Source organism: Pinus tabuliformis, chromosome 3_1, assembly GCF_031772625.1.
Source record: "Pinus tabuliformis cultivar Carrire ecotype Pingquan chromosome 3_1, CPIR1, whole genome shotgun sequence".
NCBI lineage: Eukaryota > Viridiplantae > Streptophyta > Pinopsida > Pinales > Pinaceae > Pinus > Pinus tabuliformis.
In genome coordinates, this window is record NC_142301.1 from 696,849,192 (window position 1) to 696,871,345 (window position 22,154).

The following is a 22,154-nucleotide window of genomic DNA, read 5'->3' on the forward strand; positions in this document are numbered from 1 at the left end:
ACTCAAATGATGTTCCAGAGCAATAAAAGATGAATTTTGGAAAACTGAGAGAGGTTTTTGTCCACAACATGCCAAAGAAGAAAAACCTCCTTCACTTTTTGCACAGGTGTCATGGTTTTAAAGAAATGTCAAAAATACCGGCGAGAACGAAGGTGCTCCAAGGACGGTTGGCCAAAGCACAAAAACGAAGGAAAACGCCTGATCCACTCCAAATTTTGGCCAAAGCCTCTTTGACTGAGCATGTTACTTGATTGGGGACTCCCAGCCCAAATTTCAAGAAATTTGGAGAAAATTTTGTCATTTGTGAATTTTTTATGCAATTTACAGGTTTTCTCCATTAACGGGTCTCACCCCCCGCGCGACCCTTCATTTTGCCAACTCCATTTTGCAAAAACTCAGCATTTCCAGATTTTTTATGCAAAGTTACACATGATCATCAATGGACTTGAGATTTTATGAAGTTTTGGGCCTCCAGAAAGTCAAAAAACAAGCAAAAATTGACTTTCTGCCACATTTTTGAGTTGCAGAAAGCAGTCTTGGGAGATTGCAATTTTGGAGGGGCAAATGACCACCAAATTCAAAAATTCCAGTTGGGTTGGAAAGTAGACTCACAGACCTTCCAACAAGCCTACTCTTGCCCAATTTGGACACTTGCAAGTGCCCCAAATGTGGTCCCAAAGGCGCGCGACCCGTCAGGTAGAGGCGCACGACCCGTCAGGGAAACTTTTCCAAATTTCACTGTACAGCTCAGAAAAACGCAGTTTGACCCTGTTTGACTTTTTGGGGTGGATTATTATCCTCTTTGATGTAATTAATGTACTTCTATGACACTTTTACACTTATGTACCTCTTCTAGAAGATTCATTCATGAAATAGGTGAAAATTAAATGAATGAATTGGTTTCCTAGCTTATAGAGGCAAGTTGTTTTGACTGCCTAGATTTTAGTGCTCAGTTTAGAATTAGTTGAAACAGCTCCTAGAAGGATGAGCTCGACCCCTAGAGGCAAGGGAAGAGGTTGGCTTGCCTATATTATGTATTTTCTTAATCATTTTCAGGGGTTGGAAGGTTGGACTCTTGAGGGATAAGCTATCATTGTATTATTCACTATATCTCTGCAATTTTTGGCTAAGGAAGACCAGGGTTTTGCAGTCCTCTTTGGGATTCTTGTGGACTCATGTGTTGATGGTGTGTTTCTCAATGTACTTGTAAGCTTGTTATGTGACTCATTTCCTTTCTTTTACTTTTGCACATTAAACAAATGAAGTTTTAAAGTAAGAATTCATGCTTGCCATGCTCTGCTTTTAAGTTTGTTTAATCTCAATGTTTTCTTTTGTCTAAAGAGAATTCAAAGTTATTGTTTGCTCTCTTTAGCTCTTCATCTTTCATTCCTGACCATCCACCTCAGTTAAAAGCATCAACACTGTCTCCTACCTCGCCCCAAGGAACCCTCTGCAGAAACTGTGTCCAATCCCTGCACCCGAAATTGCCCTCTCCTCAATTTACCACCAAAAACCCAAAAAACCCCAAATCAAACCCTTTTTGATCAGTTTACTAGCCTAAAATCAGTGTTACCCTATTGGTCATCTCATCCATTGAAGATCTCACCGAGATAGATCGGAGAGAGCCCTCTCCCACCCCGTAGGGCTAGCTACGAGGCGAAGTGGTTTGATGTTGCCTTGAGGTTTACCTTTCTCAGCCTAAGGTGAAATTTCAAGCGCTAACAAGTTATACTGACCTAACCATTCATAAACTCTAAGGATGATAGCTTTGGCTATACCGACTTGATTCCCAGTAGGCATCCGGCAGTCATCATCACACGTCTAGGGGAGCGTGATTCACACAGTTCTCCCATGACTCTAGGGTTCGGAGGATAAACGGTGGGCAACACCTCCACCCATCCCAATAGACTTAGGGTTAATACCCTATCATAGAATCTCTTTGAGCCTTAATTGTTTTGAGGTTCTGTCATCACGTGGTCATTTTGGTAACGGATATTATCTGCAATCAAAAACACTTGTCCATGCATCTATAAAATGTGCATTAACATATTCAAAAACAAATAGCTTATGTATAATTCACACATGTCAACTACAGTATAACATACTTTGCCATATTCTATTCATGTCATTGACTTTCATATTAAATACCAGATGTAAATTGATTTTGCACAATGATTAATTTGCAAATAATTAAATAAGTTAAAGTTCAAAGTTTAAATAAATCTAGAACTTAAAATTGTTAAAACAACAAAGTAAGTCATATAAAATATGTATCAAAATTTAAATAAATCTAGAACTAAAAATGCTTAAAATAATAAAGTAAATCATGTAAAATATATATATAAGAAATGTCCTCAAAATATGTATCCATTAAATCTCAAAATACTGATACAATCATTAAATATATATATATATATATATATGTATATTTATTTTTAAGTTATTAAACATTTTGAAAACCTTAAAAAAAAAATTAAATTAAATTTTCAAACTCAATCAAAGGATGGTGTTCGGACCCACATGGAATGGGAACGGTAAGGAAAAATGGGAAATATCTTTATCAACCCATTCTGAAATGGTTTGAATGTAATAACGATATCCCTGTACTTGGCCCACCATATATTTATCAGCCAACGCCGAGACTTGCATCACCTAAATTACAATGTCAATGTTATAAAATATAATTTATAAATCTTCTAAAAAATATAATTTATAAACTATAAATTATAATGTTTATTATGTTCGATTTCTGTTGGATATTGGAACTATTTAAATTTTAAACTATCGATAGAGAATATGGCAACTACACTAAACCAACTAGATTTGTATATGAATGACGCAAATAGAATAGGGGTCCCAGTGTAAACATTTTCTTTTAATCCCAAATTCCCTTTTCATGAAGCACTAGAACTGGAGTTCTAACCCAGAAAACCGTGTAATTCGTTCATTTCTACACGACATTACATATGTCTAAAATTTATTTAAAACGAATGAAGCAATTTAACATATTATCATCACTTAATCGACATCCTAAGGTTTCCTATTTTAAAATGCCCAACGTTGAACCATCTGTATTGATTTGCCACCATACAATTGTCGCTACTCATTAGGATTTAATGATTTCAGGTCAATTCTTAACCTCCAAAGATGAGTTTCTTTTGTTTCCTGTAGGTTTCCCTAAGGTTTCAACGTCCATGGCTTTACCTGATACTAGTAAACCCTAATTGCAGGAAACCCTGATGCCAGCAACATGTAATTTGACAACAATAATTGTCTGTTTAAATTCTTCAAATTCTCAATTCCCGGAAGCTATCTGGGTCGATACAAAATAAAGCGATTTAAGGCTTGAAATCGTGGGCAGATTTCCTGTCGAAAACCAATTTTATAACCCTGGAAATCTTTAAAACCGCCCTATGAGAACTGCCCGAAAGCAGCCTAGAAACACAACTGCTTCGTTCATCGACATTAAACATTGAGCAGAAAAGGGAAAACAAATTACCGCCCAATACATATGAGTTTTGATGTGTTCATGGCTTTGAGTATGGTAAAAGTTCGAGGACATAGTTGTGGGCGTATGGAAATACAAGACCTGATTTGAGAACATAGGTATGATAGGAATGATACCCATGTTGGCTATAACCATTCTGATGCTGTGTTTTTATGATAAACAGAAATTACAGTTGAGTTTCACAGTTATACCATATCGTATGGAGAGGCTGAAGGCCCGAAAGCGTTCAACCAAGCTCTGATACCAGATGTAAAGGCCATTAAAGCAGATTAATGAACCTGTAACTAATTTCTTGATTTTTTTTTTTGCAGAATTAACTAACAGATTTAATGAAGGTACTTACCTGTGCACTTGCAATTGCTGATGTCTCCAGCTGCTCTGCTACGGTTACCAAAAGACCGAATCCACCCAGCCAAACTGAGCAGAACATGGCTACTCAGTGCAGTAAGCTTCTGAGTCGAAGCAGACTGTTCCCTCGTGCCCAGAACCTCAGAACAATCCGTGCTCTTCCTTCCCGTGGATAATTTCAGTTGATGATCCTCCTCCTTCAGTTCTTTTGTTCTTTACCTTCCTCTCGGCCCCCTTCTAAACTTTTGTTCGGTGGTTTTATCTAATTTCTTGGCGGTGGCTGCTCTTCCACTAGCAGACCACCGCTCAACCTTCTGGTGACACCTCCCATGTCACATATCACATATCTCTGTTATGGTCACGAATATGTTTATTTCATTTATAGTTTGATTAATTATTTTTCTTTATGATTAAAGTACTTTTAATATTAAGATTATAACATTATACTAAGTACCCCTTTAATTAATTTATTATATATATATATATATATTTAATCAATCTATTAATTTATTAATATAACTTTATTAATAATCTGAAATATATAATTTATATAGCACTCTTTTAGTTTTTACCTGTTAATCATGATACATTAAGCAATATGGGTATTGATGGATGAGTAGAACCTCTATTCGAAGAAGTGTCATGATATTTACTACTTATAGATAATTTAGTATATAAATACTAGTGTGGGGTATGCGACACATGCATATATAGCTATCATATGCATGCATCATATGCCTGCTATTATTCTTGCGTTCTCTATATTTATAGATAGGTCGTTACATTTACTAACAACTCTATCTCTCCACAAGATCAGAGCACAGTGCTGCCAAGACCAATGATTTATAGACATCATCATCATTGTCTCTCAAAGAACATACCACACTCGGGTGTTCACAGAGTATGTCCTTCCTTGGACTATTCTTATCTTGGATAGCTAGTGCAACGACCCATTTACCAGTATAAATGAAATGTGAACTATTAGCATGTAGACGATGCATGCATATGATAGTTACAGATGCATGCATCGCCTACACTGCACTACTAGTCATATTAAATTATGAAGACATTCTAAGCATAAGATTAATGATGTAATTGTTGAAGATATTAAATAAATATCTAACTCGCAAATATATATATATATATATATATATATATATATATATATATATATATACTGGAATATGTATTTTAGTATGTGTCGTTATCATAATAAGTAACCATAGAACATTATCCAAAGGTTCTAAATTTAAATTACTAAAGTTTAAAAAGAAGTTATATTGTTATAAAAGAAGTAACTTTATACTAAAGGTTAAACATTAAAAAGTATAATATAATAAAATATTAAATAAATATTAATAACAAAAGCACTATGTAAGTGATGAGTGTCAATATAAAACATGACTACCTCTTTAATTCACGGTAAGGAGCCACGTAATAAGACAGGGGGCACACAACCAAGGCAATGAAGGATGAATAAGCGGTGGTTCTAAGAAATAAAAGAGAAGGGAGTAGGACTGAAAGGGGATCTTTTTGCTGCTTGGGAGCACAGTATTGAGAGGAGGAAAATTTGTAACAGAAGACAGTAAGGACTGAGCCTTAATTGTCCTTGAAGTTTTTGGGCACGGGGGAACAGATTGCATCAATTGAGAAGCATTCTGGACTGAGTACCTAGGTTGTACCCAGTTTGGCTGGGAGGTTTTGGTCTTTTGGTAGCGGGAGCAAGAACGAGAGTAATTCTAAGGCATCTTCAACCACAATAAACTAGGTAAGTACTCAACAACAAATTAATGAATTTTGATGTTATGAATTCTGGTTAATTTCTTAAAATAGGTTCCATATTTTGTTAAAGGTAAATGTATGAGTAAATTAGAGCCTCACATTCATTTATGAGTAAATTAGAGCCTTACATTCATGTATGAGTAAATTAGAGCCTTACAGCTAGTCCTCAAGGAATATCGGTCCTCAACTACTCTTTTCTTGGATGCCCTACTTCATCCTCAAAGAGTATCGGATGCTAGATGGTTACCCAATCCTCCATTTTGTCTTCCCAAGTGAAGACAAGAATGATGTGCCTATCTCTCCCTCTCAACTAGGGAGGATATATCAACAAAACCAAGCTTGTTCCTCAAATATACAAGCTTCTTATTAGGAAGAGATTTTGTCAATATGTCGGCTACTTGAACATTGATGGAGATATATTGTAGCTGCAACACACCATCTTGTATTGGCTTCCGAATGTAGTGATACTTGTTGTTTATATGCTTTGTCTTTCCATGAAACACTAGGTCTTCAGACAATCTTATACAATTGGTGTTATCACAATGTATCATTGCAGGGTCTATTGGTCCTTCAAATAAGTTGGACAACAACTTCCTCAACCAGACAACTTATCCGCTTACTTCACAGGCTACAATATACTTGACTTCAACACTACTCAAAACAAATGATTCTTGCTTCCTGCTCATCCATGAGACCATGGAGTATCCTAAACTGAAACATCCTCCTGTAGTGCTTCCATCGTGCTCACTGCCTCCCAAGTCGGAATCTGTTTATCCAAACAAGTGGACATCATTCCTCCTTTCATATTTCAGGAAGTATTGGAATGTTCCTTGCATATATCTCAGAATGTGCTTGGTTGCTATCCAATGATCATGGTTAGGCTCCACTTTGAATTGACCGAGAACATTTACTGCAAAACGTATGTCCGATCGAGTATTCACCAAGTACATCAGTGAGCTAATCAATTTCCTATGCTTAGTCGGATCGATTGGGCTTGATTCAGAACTCCTTAGTCTTTTCAAGTTTGTGATCATCGGGGTTGTTGTTGGTTTGCAATCCATCATGACAAACCTCTTCAACATCTCGATCACATACTTCCCTTGACCTAAATAGATCACATCAGGTCCCTTCTAGACTTCTAGTCCCAAGTAGTAGTGCATCAACCCAAGATCCTTCATATCGAATTCCGCTGCTAGCTGCTTCTTGCATTCTTAGATTTGACCTTCTACACTTGTCAAGAGAAGATCATCCACATATAGAAGAATAATCACAGGTTCATCTTTCACAACCTTGATGTAGAGATTTGGATTAGAATAGCTCTTTGTGAAGCCCAATATTTGTAGGTACACATCCATCCTTGCATACCATGCCCTTCGTGTCTGCTTAAGGCCATATAACGCTTTCTTCAATCTGCAAACATATGCCTCTCTATCTTTGACTCCAAATCCCAAGGGTTGCTCTATATAGACTTCCTCATCAATTGTGCCATTCAGGAATGCAGTTTTGACATCCATTTGATGTATATTCTATCCCATCAATGTTGCCAAAGAGACCAATGATCATATAGTTGTATACCTTGCTGTTGGAGCAAATGTCTCTTCATAATCGATGCCTTCTTGTTAAGAGAAGCCCCTAGCCACAAATCTTTCCTTATACTTGTCAATGCTTCCATCTACCACATGCTTTATCTTGTAAAGCCATTTGGAAGTTACTACAGACTTGTCTTTAGGCCTAGGTATGATCTCCCAAGCCCCATTCTTCATTATCGATTGATATTCTTCATTCATTGCATCTTTCCATTCTTGATTAGTGACAACTTCTTCAAAAGTGGATGCCTTTGCTTCTATTAGCTTTTTCATATATGTTGCATACCCATAATACCTTTTGGGCTTCTTGGTTTCCCTAGATGTGCCTTTAGTCACTTCATGTCCCTATTCATCTAATAAAGTAGATTTCAACCAATTAGGTCTCTTTCTAGTCTCAAGAATTACCACAGGTTGTATAGATTCACTGGGACCTTCATCTTCATGATTGGATTCCTCTTCCTCCCTAGTAACTTCATCTTCAAATACAAAAAGTTCTTGATCATTAGATTCCATAGGGAGATCTTTTGACTTCTTTTGAATGCAATACTTTCGTCAAATATCACATCTCAACTGACTTCTATTCGGTGTCCTTCTTTTATGTAGATCCTTTAGGCCTTAGAATAGTTATTGTAGCCAACAAATGTTCCCTTCATGCTTGATGGATCCAACTTCTTTCTCTTGTCCTTCGGTATATGAATATAGACAGGACAACCAAAAATTCAGAGATGAACCACGCTCAGTTTCTTCCCAGTGAATACTTCTTCAGGAGTCATGTTATCTAATGACCTGTGGGGACTTCGATTTTGTATGTATACAACTGTCTTCATTGCTTCACCCGACAAAAATTTTGGCAAATCTTGATGATGTGGCATATATTTTACACTTTCTTAAATGGAGCGATTCTTTCGTTCTGCAACTTCATTTTGCTGGAGATTATATGGGACTATCAACTCCCTCTTAATCATAGGCTCCTTACAGAAGGCTATAATTTCCTTGGATGTGTATTCTCCTACATTTTCATACCTTAATATCTTAATTCTCCTTTCTATAAGGTTCTCTACTTTAGCTTTGAATTCTTGAAATTTGGTAAATGCTTCGTCCTTGGACTTCATTAAGTAAACCCAAGTTTTTCTTGAATGGTCATCTATGAAAGTGACATAATATAGATGACCTCCAAGTGACTTTGGATTTATAGGAGCACAAACATCAGAATGAATAAGGTCCAAGATATCTTTTGACCTTGAAGCACTGCTTCCAAATGGTCTCTTGGTGTTCTTACCCAGTGCACATCCCTTGCATACTCCTTCATGATATTCTTTTAGTTCGGGGATGCCATTCACTATAGAATTTAGGATTGGTAATATTTTGTAGTGAAGATACCAAATCTTCTATGCCAAAGTTCACATGGACTAACTTCAATGTGAACCAAAGCTTGAGTGAGGGGAGTTAACAATCTGTAAAGTCTTCCTTCATGGATCCCAATCATTCTTGCATCTTTTATGCTTGAGTTTTTACCCCATACTACAACCTTTCCATTAATGAAAGAAACTCTATCACCCTTGTCTTCTAGACATGAAATGGAAAGTAAGTTTTTGTGCAAACCTGGAACAAATAAGATATTGTTGAGATGAATGTTTCCTCCATTCTCTAGCTCAAGTGAAGTTGATCCAATTCCTCTTACAGGGTAACTTTTATTGTCACCAAGTTCTACAAGGTAAGAGGATTTCCCTTTTGATAATGTCTTCAATTGCTTGTGTTGACCCGTCATATGTCTGGACGCTCCACTGTCGATTACCCAAATATTCTCATCTTGAAATGTGCCAGTGAGTGTGGAGAATAGCCCTTCATCCTTTGTAGTTGTCTTGTTCACTTCCTTCTTAGAAAATAAGAGATCCCATACTTCTTTGATGCCCTTTTTGAGATGACTTGCTAACTTCTTCAATGTAGTAGAGATCTTCATTATGCCCTCAACCAACCTTAACTCTGAAACCATGTTGAGAAATCTATATGGAAATAGATTAAATGATTTATCTTTCTATGATAACTGCTTGTGATGTCTTTTTACTTTTCCTTACTTATTAGCTTCTTCACTTATTATCATGTTTGTATATCATCAAACAACTACAAAAACAAGAAGAACAATAGAACACACGAACACAGAATGTAGGCTGCAAGCCAGGGCCAAAACCTCTTGACTTGAGAGGAAAACCCGCAAACTCTCCTCTTCTTATATATTCTTCAATTGATGAATTCCAAGACCTCTAGATCAAAACCAATACCATCCAAGACCAAGTCCAACCTTTCCTGATGATGTGCTTCCCTTGTCCAAGTCAAAACCAGTCAAATCTCTTCCAGCAGCACAACTTTGATCCCCAGCGTCAGAATTTCGGCCTTTATTGCAGGTTTGAAATTTTCGTGCCCTTGCAACTGCTTCTGCAACCACACATGTGAGCGAAATTAGCCTTCCAAGGCCTCCCAGGAACTTCACTTTCCTTGCTTCCTTGTCTAGGGATAGAAGGTGACCTAGTAGATCCTTCTACAAGCAGATTTGATCCTCCTCCAATAGATAGAGAATATTGACATTGAAGCTCAAAAACAATCTTCTTCTTCCTCTTCCTTCTTCGCTAGCCTTCTTGCTCCTCTCCTTCGCTTGAATGAGTGAGTGATGAATGTGTCTTAAGGAGGTCGAGTTCCCTCCTTTATATAGGCTTCTCAAGGTGGACATGGCTCCTCAAAATAGGCGACTTTCCCAACTTCCAGGCCAACTTGGTCTTGAAGGGTGTTTTGACACTTTTATTTACAAAAGATATTTTTCTTTACAAGTTACAATGTGCCCGATGGGGTCTTCAACTTATGCCAATAACTCTTTTTACTTCTTGATCTAGGACAAATGCTAGAAACACTCAATGGGTGCTTGACCTCTAAAATAAAATACCTTGTGCATGAAACCCATGCTCTAAAAATAATAATAATAATAATTTTTCTTTGATTTCTACAAAATACAAGAATCAAAAGTACATTTCATATTTATGAAGACTGAACCTAGTTACACAACAATAATTCTTTTGGAAGTTCTATCTTGACATATCTGATGTAGGACTCCTTGAATTAGACATGAAAAAGTTCATCTGGCAAGGTAAATGACATTATTGTTGTAGTCTCACAAATAAAATATGAGACCTATATGATGATATTTTAAAGCATGTACAAAAGCATCATATGGAATTATTTAAAAAGGGTCAAGTCCTCTTTCAAGTTTTGAAGGCAAAAGGCATTCTCAAAAAGATGAGCTTGTTAATATTTGAAGAAAGCTTGTATGCAAGAATCAAATCGTTGAAGATCTGAAGTGACAAGTATAAACTTTTTGGAATAATTTCCTGGGAAATTATCCCAAAGTATTTTTGCACTGGCATGAAGAAGAGTTAAGCACTAAAAGGATCTCTCAAGAGAGATGTGTAATTGGTAGAACTTATGTGTTTGAGTTGAGACGATCGAATTCAGTAATGCTAAAGCAATACTCAAGTATGATGGGTATTTGATTATTGGAATGGTGAAATTTACTCCTTGGACATTTCAAGATTGATTTATGACAACATGTTAGATTTAGGGTTCGTAAACCCTAGTATGCTAAAGAGTTTTGAAAAACCCTAGGGTTTATCGATAAAACCCTAGGATCAAACGTTTCTGCTAAAAGTAGAAACCCTAGCCTTAGCAAGGAGGAATTGCCCTCAAGATGATCACATGGATATGGTGTAAGATGGATGCAAGTAGTTTAAAGATCAAAAGGGAGTTGATATTCTTATCAAAGATAAGCATTTTATCTCTCTTATTTGATTATGACTATTGTTGTTGATTTTACTAGTAGTTAGTCTCTTGTCCTTGAATTCTTTGCTTGGTTGTGATTGTTCTTCCTTGGCTTCCTAATGAGGATTGTAGGTACATAATGAAGGTTGTCAAAGCCTTGGAAGCAGATGGAAGAAGAGAGCAAAGTGGTGACAAAGAGACTCTTTGTGTTGAGATATGTTGTAATGGACAAGATCTTGACTTAGAAAGAGCAGAATGCCTTATGATTGGATGGCATAAAATTCAAAGTGAAAGATTATCTCGGTAAGAGGAAAGAAGGCTATGAAGGATATACTTTTGTAAATATCGTATTTCTCAATGAAAGAAGTGAACTACCTCAGGATAATCATGTACATGAAGAAGTCCTACACTTGTAAGTAGAAATAAGGCTTTGTACAGGGTCCTCACAGTTGATGCACTTGGATTGGTGGATCAAGTTTGATCCTACATGATTTGTTGACGAAAGCAAAAAAGCTCATATGTCAGAGGGAGTTACATTGACCAGAAGATTTTCTCTAGAGGGAGAAGTCAAGGTCTCTCCAGGAACCCTTGCTCAACTCCAAATGGAGAAAGACCTCTGAATTCTAGATGAAAGATCTTGACTAGATGGCTAATAACACCTATGAAAAAGGGAAGCAAATCAGGATTGCTATGGGAGTATCTGTTTTAGGTGGAATACCTAGATAGGTGATGGATCAAGAAAAGGAAGTAGATTAGCTTATGATTGAGGCAAGGAATGTAGCTCAACATGTGTTGAAGCACTAAGATGGTACAGTTGGTCATGGCACAGTTAGTTCAACTATAGGGCAAGGAGTGTTGAAAACAGAGGAAGTTTGTATATTTCTTTTGATTGGGCTCTGATCTTGTGGATGAGCAGGAAGCAAGTTATATGTTGCGCTCAAAGGTTGAGTATGTTGCAATTTGAAAGGCGAGCTATGAAGTAGTATGATTATAACTTGCAAGATTGATTGAGCAGGCGTAAGGGACAATATGATGACGAGTCAGGGCACCTTGAGATCTAGTATCTCTACATTTGTGACATAGTATAGAAGAGAGCAATAAGGCTCGAGCATATCTCCATTGATAAGCAGATCGTTGATGTTCTGGCAAAGTCATTGTCCAGGGAGAAGTTTGTGTAATTTAGAGATAAATTGGGGCTTGTGGAAATTACCCCTCTTGTTGAGAGGGAGTGTTGATTTAGAACCAACATGGATGGACATTCTTTCAGTAGGGAGAATGGTCTGAGAGGCCCAGAGTGCTCAACATGTAAGGTTGAGTGAGTGCCTCTCAAAGGAGACCCGATCACACACTAGACAGGTGTAGTGAGGCCTGTCTGTATTTGGACCCGATCACACACCAGAAGGGTGTAGTGAGGCCTGTCTATAGCTGGACCCGATCACACATCGGAAGGGTATAGTACGGTCCTGGACCCGGTCATATACCAGAGAGGGTGTAGTGAGGTCCTTCAACATCTAGACCTGATCACCAACCAGGGAAGGGTTGAGTGAGGTCTTGGACCCGATCACAGACCAGGAAGGATGTAGTGAGGTCCTTTTAGCTTCTAGACCTGATCACCAATTAGGGAGGGGTTAAGTGAGGTCTTGGCCTAGCTAGGGTGAGTGAGTGCTAGCTAGATGAGGTCTTAACATCCTTGCCTAGGGAGAGGCCTTAGGATTCGAGGATCGATCAATCTGGAGAAGTGAGTCTTGATAACATGATGACAATTCCATGGGTTTGGTACCACCCCAGATATGGCTACTAATAGATGTTGATGGTAGATAGTGATGTAGGTATTGATGAAATTGATGTAGGTCAAGGGTGTCGACCTAGATGATGATGTTGTCGATGAATTGAACCTTTCCTTAGAGAGATTATGCATACAAAGAACGTCTGGATAGTCATTATGGACACCTCCCTAGCTAAGAGGGAGTGTTGAATTTTGTAGCTATGGTCGGTCTCCATAATATTTTCATTTGTACTTATAATATTGAAAAATGAATTATACTTGTAAAATAATTTTTTGATGCATGTTCTTCATGCTTGTAAGAAAAAGAAAAATATTACAAGGCTCATCAAGAGCGGGATAATGAAAATTTTAATTTGTATTTTACCTCCACAACGATCAAGTCGGCTTGCCCAAGAGACGCGTCCCTTCGCATGAGCGAATCACTATGAATAAAGCCTATTCGCTCTCCTCCAAAGACACAATTCAGATTTGATATGAGGCAAGACAACTCGCTGATCTGAGGCAAGATAACTCAGATTTGAGGAAAGATAACTCAGATTTGAGGAAAGATAACTTGCATATCTGAGGCATTGCTTCTGTGGAACAACTTTCTAATCTGAGGCATACTTTGTGGAAAAGCTTACATTTTTTAGGCATACTCCCTATGGAATAGTGCGCATGTATGAGGCTCTTCTCTCTGTGAAGAAGAGTTGCAAACTTGTTTTCGCCCCTCTCAAAGATCTACTTTCTGTGATATGATGCACATTCTGAGGTGGATATCTGAAGTATAGTGCGAGTTATAAGGGAGACTTGGAAAACGTTTTTGCAGAGATTTTGTGGACAGAGTTGTGGAGGGTTGACTTGGTCTTTAGAGGTTGTTCATCTTGTTGACTTTGATGTATCTCTTGTTGTAATAGATATGAAAATTATATTATTCCCTTGGGTACCTCCTTCTGTACCCCATACTATCCCACCTAGGTATACTATCCCCCCTCTGTAATAGATCTGCAAATTATATTAAATGATGCAAATATACCCAATAATTGTAAATAATCTCAAGAGAATTACAAACACAAAATATAGAAATGCTTCTTTATTTATCAAAACCCTTGAGGTAGGGTAACACCATACAATCACTTTTTAAGGAAGGAGAACACTCCACAAGCCATATTCTTGCCAATACAATAATCTTTGACACTTCTCAATGGGGAGTCTCTAACCTCTATATAGGGTTCATACATACAATACCATGGGTCTCTCAATACCATATATCTAATACAATGGGCTTATCACATTATTGCTAACTAATTGTGGTCCCTTAAATGATGCAAGTTAACCATTTTATTTATTAACTATGGTCCATCACATTATTACATTATTCCCTTGGGTACCTCCCTCTGTACCCCATACAATTCCCCCTAGGTATACTATATTGCACCCCCCTTAAACATGTTTCGTCCACGAAACATAAGAAGAACACAAATAATAAGATGTACTCAAAAGAGTAGTCCATTGGTATCATGCACGTGCATCCAACCATCCCAGAGAGGTGATTACTCGATCTAGCCAGTGCCTCGCTCGCTTGAGTGGGGAGTTGATCCTGGCGGTTCCTCTATGTTGATGTGCTGTGGTTGGATCTTCACACCTCTCTATCTGTCGTGCAGGGGTTGTTGTCCTTGTGGCTAATTTGTTGCCATCTTGTTGGTTGTTTTCTTGCTGGGTGATGTGGGTGGTGATATGCTGAAGTTTTAACCAATGGTGTATCTTTCTTTAATTCACCACCTAATGGAGCCTGATTGGTATCTGGTACATGTTGTGGCACCTGTGGTTGTTGCTTATCTTCCAATATTACTTCAACCATGAATTCCTCATCTGATGTGTTAGTACTTGCAACATCTTCTGCTTCAGCCTCCTTGGACTCTACCTGTTTATTGATGGAAATATCCTGTAATGTAATTTTCTTCTTTTTATACCAGAGCTTCAGGAATTTCTTCTGCACATTAATATTGATAGTACCAACAAATTCCATCCAAGGGTATCCCAAAACAATATCCACATTAGCCATATCTGAAGCATAAAAATCAGAATGCAATACATACTTATCCATAGAAATCTTCAAATCTTTATAAACTTGCACCTGCTCATTATTAACTTGGTGCGTTCCATTTGTTTGGTTGGGATTTACAATCTTTTAGCCAAATGAACATTAATAAAATTATGTTTGTTATTAGGATTGATAGACACAATTATCTTCTCTTTCTGAATACATCCATGAACCTGTAATAAGGAGATATCATTAGAAAATAACATTTTTTCGTGTTTCATGTTCATGTTGTGTAGCATGAGACCATTTGTCTAAAATGAGTTTTTCAAATTCTTCATCCGAAAGTTTGTACTTCTTGCTGTCAAGTGAGCTCCACCATATGGCAGCCTCATCTTTCAAACCAAGCCATACGAAACCTTTCCAATGTTTTGGAAAGTTTTCTTAAGATCTTTTATGAATTCTTCAATAGTAGGACCATTATCTTTCCGTGTAAAAAATTGTTTGCTAGAAGCCATGAAGAGGGTTTTGAAAAAAATCACTTGGCGAAAATTTAAAATGGCCACAATTCTGTCAATAATGCTCAGAATCTTTATTATGACCTGTTTTCGGAAATGGAATAGCCATTCTGCATCTTCCCATGAAACAGAAATCTTGATCTAGGCACTTTGAAATTTCAGATTTGCACTGCAACTGTCCTGCCGTCACAAAAAATTATGAAAAAAAGAGCTCATTTTAAATCAGCAATATCTCTCTCATTCGAACTCCGATTTGGCTGATTTGTTTTTTCAATTTGCGTAATTTTTCAAAATAATCCCATATCTGCAATTAGTTTCTCAAAATTCCCCACAAAAAACCGCAAAAATTGACTGGAGATCCACCGTCCACGAATTGTCATCAGAAATTTTTTTGCAAAACAACGGATTTTTTAAATCAGTGATATCTCCTTCATCTGGACACCGATTTGGCCGATTTTTTTTTTGAATTTGGGTATTTTTTCGCAAAGAATCCAAATCTGCAATTTGGTTCTGCGAATTTTGCACTAGAAGTTTCAGATCTTCTTTGCAAACTCGCCGCCCCAAAAAATTCCTCCAAAAATAAAAATAAAAATCTCGCCGCTTTGCTCAAGAAAGTGCTCTGATACCACTTGTAATAGATATGACCTACAAATATATAAAAATATAGAAATATACCTAAAAATAACAAGAGATAAATAGATAAACTTCAGATATTTATTAATATCAAAACCCTTGAGGTAGGGTAACACCATACAACCACTCCGTAAGGAAGGAGAACACTCCACAAGCCATATGTTTTTCAATACAATAATCCTTGACATCTCTCAATGGGGAGTCTCTAGCCTCTATATAGGCTTCATACATTCAATACCATGGGTCATTACCATGGGTCTCTTAATACCATATATCTAATACAATGGGCTTATCACATTATTGCTAACTACTTGTGGTCCCTTAGATGATGCAGGTTAACCACTTTATTTATTAAATATGGCTCATCCCATTATTACATTATTCCCTTAGGTACCTCCCTCTGTACCCCATATTATTCCCCCCTAGGTATACTACACTTGTTGCATTAATTCTATAAGGAAAAGGTTGGTTGGTTTTTTCCCCTTAGTGGGTTTTCCTAGGGTAAAAATTTATGCTCTTTGTGTGGTCATCTCAATGAATAAGAATGTAAAAATATCATAATCATTAAAGATAATTATCAGTTAAGAGGACTCCTTAAAAGTCAATAGTATATACCCAATATGTGGACTTTCTCGTTATTGCTACCCTTTGGCCCATGGCATTTTTCTTCGAAACCCCCTTTATCCCCATCCATTATGTCATTATTCATATGCCACCTATTGATTGAAGGATGTATCGGGGACATGTCTTTCCCCTTGGGGGATGGGAACACTTAAAAGGGTGGTCTATTAGCCACTCCAACCTAGTGAGGTAACACTATTACATGATCAAAGCCCCTAATTTGGATGATAAGCCCCATATGAAGTCTCAATTTACCCTTGATTAACAAGCTTGGTCCATTGAGATGCACTAAGGGTTAATTGTATCTAAAGGTGAGGATGCAACATTGGACATTGTGTGTGATTGGCAAGTGGTTTCCATCATGGGCTAGGCAACTTAATTGGGGCCTAGATCCACTAGAGGAGCATTATAACACCCTACAGGTGAAGCGTTGATATCCATGGGACTCTTATCACTTGCAGATCATCGCTCCATTTCATGGGCACTTTCAACACCACAACACTCTACGCCTTGCCCCACATTATTCATGTCGTGATGCACTTGGACCAGTGTGCCCCAACTAGCTTAGCAGTGATCACATGGTTTGGTAGTTGATCTGAGGCCTAGATGAGGTTTGTCTCGCCCCTTGAGACATGGGAGGGATAGCACCATCCTTTGAACACTCAATGTTGGAGTAAAACTAGGCTATCCTATCACCAGGAGACCCATGAGACCTATTTTGTGCCCTAAACACAAAAATAGGATCTACATGATGATTTGCATGGAGATCTAGGGGCCAACCCCTAGAGTATGATTTTTGGAGCGCTCTTCACTCAGCTTGGCACTAGAGGGGTCGAACACGTGCCCTCAAGAGGCCTGAGGCCTATGCATGCATGACATGAACATTGCGACCCTCTTGTGGGTGATCTCTTATGATTTTACATTGGCTATGAGGTTGGCTTGTAACCTCACTTGGTTTTGCCCATCATTTTACAACTAATAGGGGCTTTTAGGATAAATTAAATATCATTAGACATGTATAAATAAGAGAACAGTCATTTCACTCTCTCATCATCATCACTTGGAGGATTCAGACCTCATAAGAGAATTCACACTTTTTCCTTCTTGGCTATTAGAGATTCTTGGAATGCATTTTGATGTTTGGAAGCTATTTTAGATTATCTTTGGGGCTATTTCTTTGGTGAATTGATGGATACTACATGTTATCTTGTAAGTGCCTATTGTTGAAGATTATCATTTTGAATTTGTCTAATGTACGGAATTGTTGGTTCTAGATTAAGCTTGATTGTGCCCTAATTTATTGAGAATAAATTTTAAAGGCTATCTAGTTGAAAATTGCATATGTTACTCATTGTATAACATGTAGTGAATGTTCCTAGTGGAAGAATTCCTATATTTCTCCAACAAACTCTATGTATCATTGAGTGGGTAAATGCTGGAATTTTGATACCTATGGCATCAAATTTCGACCCTAGCACCAACATTGGCCTATCTATCACATCCTTGACTCCATATGCCTAAAGGAGAAGGAACTTGTCCAAGTTTTTGGTGATCATCTCAAAATTTTCTCTCCTTTGAAGGCTAGAGAGAAAAACTAGGGCTTGGAGCGAAATTTTAGGGAGGAGGATTTTTTGGTCGTTTGAGAGCCTAAACATGAGGAGGTAGGACCGTAGGTCTCAGCTACATGACCTATCATTTTGGTGGGAATCCACTCAAATTTCATCCATAAAATCTCTTTCACTAGGTGTTTCTCTAGGAGGGAAACCCTAGTTTCTTCTCCCTCAACTTAAGGACTTTCTTGAGGGTTTCATAAGCCTTGGAATAATTGATCATTTTTGCAAGAAACCATTTCTCTTTGTTATTGACTTTGTGAATACCTATCACCATCGAAAAACCTCAAAACCCTAGGTCTTGAACCTTGATATCTACGGATTTTCTTAGAGAGCATTTTTCTTGCTTAAAACCTTGAGCCATTATTGAGTCTGTCTCTTGAATGAGCTCTAACTTGATCACTTTGTGCCTTATACCTAACATATCTATTTTAAGTGATCTCCCTATCGAGACTCCTCCCATCGGTGAAAGTCCATAAAAAGCAGGGGTTTTTAGCTAAGGTGACATTGGGCCTCTACCCCATTGTTAACACTTTATCCAGCTCTTGTCTTGTAGTGTTTCCCTCTCCAAGGCTTGTTATATTTTGTGGTAATAGGCTTCTTATTACTTGTTTGAAATCATTATGCTTTTTGGTTTCTCCTGATGGGTGGAGTGTCCACTCGAAACATTGGACGAATTATAAATCCATTACACAAGTTATTCCTGTTGATTTTTTGGGTAGTTGTGGACGATATTCCCCAACTACTCAAATCAGCCCTTGGAGGAAAATAAAAAGGAGGGAATTTAAAATTAAAATTTGAATTTATTTTGCCTCCAAAAGACAAGCCGACTCCAACTATTCAAGTCGGCCAAGCCAAGGAGACACACCTTTTGGGGCAACCTAAACCCCTATATATTTCCATTCGATCTCATCACATGGAAACAAATTTGGATCATATCATAAGCCTCTATTCTTCTGTTCACACATGAAAAGGGGACAAAAGAAGTCCCGAGGAAGGAATCGAGTTTCTCAAGGAGAAAATTTCTATAGCAGATCATCACTTTGACCAGTTTTGAGCTCGCACGAGTAGGCAGCAGGGTTTGACTGGCTAGCTGAATATTTTGGGCATCTTTCTAGGCAGAGACAGAGTTTTCTAGACAGCTTCAAGAGATCAAAATTTGACCTATTTTTGGGTAGTTTAACAACAGGTTTACTGAGGCTAATTTGGGTAGTTTGACCAGGTTCGATCTATACTAGTTTGTTGGTCTTCTTTGACCAAATTTGAATAGGAAAATCAAATTGTACTTTTTTTGAATTGAACAATTTCTACTAAAAAAGATTGTTAGGTTTTTCCCAGGTTAAATTTCTGGTTTCTTTTGTGCATTGTTATTATATTGTGATCTCTACTACCCTATTGCATTTATGGTTGAATTTTCTGAAGTGTAATTTGTTGATTTTTTCACGGTGCTTAAGGATCAAGTTTGATTCTAAGATCATGATCACAAAGAATCAATCTTGTGCACATGACAATTTTTAACCCAAAACTTGTTATATTACAATCTTAATACAACAAATGTAGGGCTCCCGTACCAGGGATCATGCCCCTTGCATACAACCCTGATACAAGACACAACTAGGGCTTGGAGTCAACAACTATGACTTCTAACAACTTGAACAAACTACACTTGAGTTTCTTGCTGATGTAGTTCTTCCACAACCCTTTCAGTCCACGTACCTTGAACACATTTGGCAGGTACTTTGCCTCCTCTTCTGCTAATCATTGCAACTTCTGCAACCTCAGAATGCTTACATCTCTAACCGTTTAATCAGCCACTATCAATCTTCTAGCTACTTCTAGAATGAATGAACATAGGCTTACTGATTTGCTCATTAGCAACCCTCTTGCTCCTCTAAGATGTCTGCTCTTAGGGTCTTCACCAAAGCTGCCCTCTAGCACTGATATGGCTCCTCCAACATCACTACTCTTAGGGACTTCTAGATCTTCCCTCTTATCAGTGATTTGACAACTCCAAACCACTAAACTAGGAATCCACAAATCTTCCTCCTAATAGTCCCTTAGTTGCTCCAAGAATCACTGTACATGAGGTCTTCATAGGGCTTCCCTTACACAGTGACAAGGCTACTCCTTTGTCAGACAACCTAAGGCATCATCAACAACCCACACTCAGTTCTTTTTCTTCATCAAGATAACTAATTTAGGGCATCATAAATCTTCCTTCTATTGATCATAGACAGGCTCACATGCTCATCCTTTAACAATCCACAAAGGTATTGTTCTTAGGCCACCATGAGTTTTGTTCAACACACATATGAACAAATTTTCTCCATGTCACTTCCAGCACACATCTTCTACTATATCAGTCCCTTTCTTCCTTCACCAGGTCAACCCTTCTCTCTGACACTTCTTCTTACGGTTCCACCCACAACAAAGAGTATTTCAACCCCTCTACTTAGGGTCTTGACCCTCTTTACCATGCATTGAACTAGGCCGCATTTTAACAAAGATTTGGATAGAATTTAGGCTGATTCGCATCAAGGGAAGAATCCCTAATTAGGGCTCTCTATATCTTCCCACTAACCATCATTTTGATGCTCAAACATGATAGAGCATAGGGAAGAATAGTTCCTTGTCCATAACCCTTATGGACAACTCTTTAAATGACATCAACTTAGCATTTTCCTCCACAAATTTGTCCAATCACACGTCCAACTCCTCTATCCGACTTGTTCACACTTGAGATAGGTCTTAGCCTCCTTTAAGGTATTCCCACCCTACAAAACCTCCAACGAACTTCCTTGAGGCCTAACAAACCTCACACAGTCACAGATATGGGATTTGTAGGGTCTCAGCCCTCCTTCAAACACACAAAACTTGAGCGCCTTAGGTCTAATTCATGGGACAGAGTCTTATCCTTAAGTGAGTTGGAACAAAGACCTTAACTAGGGCATAACCTTTACCACAAAGTAACATCCTCTTCTAGCAAAAAAAAACCTTCATGAGGGAACAAAACTTCTAGACTTCAACAAGTCCTCAACACTGAGCTACTTGGCCTTCATTGAAGCACAAATTAGGCCATTCAAACTCCACTTTGCCCCTCCACAAGAATCTGCAGCTCACTGAGGCATTCGTACCCTTTCTGGATGGAAATCACATGAGGTATAATGCTCTATGAAATGTCTCCAAATGATCTCCATCTCTTCCTTCTTATAGTTTTCTATGAGGGTAAACGTTAGCCGTCAAGGGTCATGACCAGTGTTGATAATATCGCCGATTTTTCGGCGATATTCGTAAATATCGCGCGATTTTCATCAAAACGAAATTTCGGCTGGCAAAAATCGCGATATTTTCTAATTTCGAAAATCTCGCGAGAAATCCGAGATATCGCCGATATTTTTATAAAAATCGCGCGACGATGGTATATATCGCCGGCACAGTTTATAAAATAGGTTTTTGTTTACCGTAAGGGCGTCATTTTATTTTCGAGAGCTGGAGAGTCCGAGTGCGAACAGTGCGGAGGGTTTGAAGTTGATCTTTGGCTGCGAAGGAGGGTTTACATACACTGTACAGCGGCCAGCCTACAGGTATGCACGACGCACGTCATTCTATATGCATGTGCCATGGAGAGTCGAGAGTCGAGACTATATACGTAGTATTTTGGTCATAACCACAGTGTTAGTGAACCAATATTAGAAGAATATGTGAGTTGTTTTATGATTATTGTGTGTTATTTTATTAGTGTTTAGGGCTTATTGTTATGTATTATCAGTGAGATTAGGATCTGCAACAACTACTTCAGATCTGAAGTATGTGAAGGTGAGGAAATATGTCAAGTTAGGGAGAGGATTGAGGCTTGAAGCCTTGCGGCATTCCCTTTGTTGCTGGTATATTAATGTGATCCTTCAAATATCAATGTATAGACCCCAAATAAACAGTGA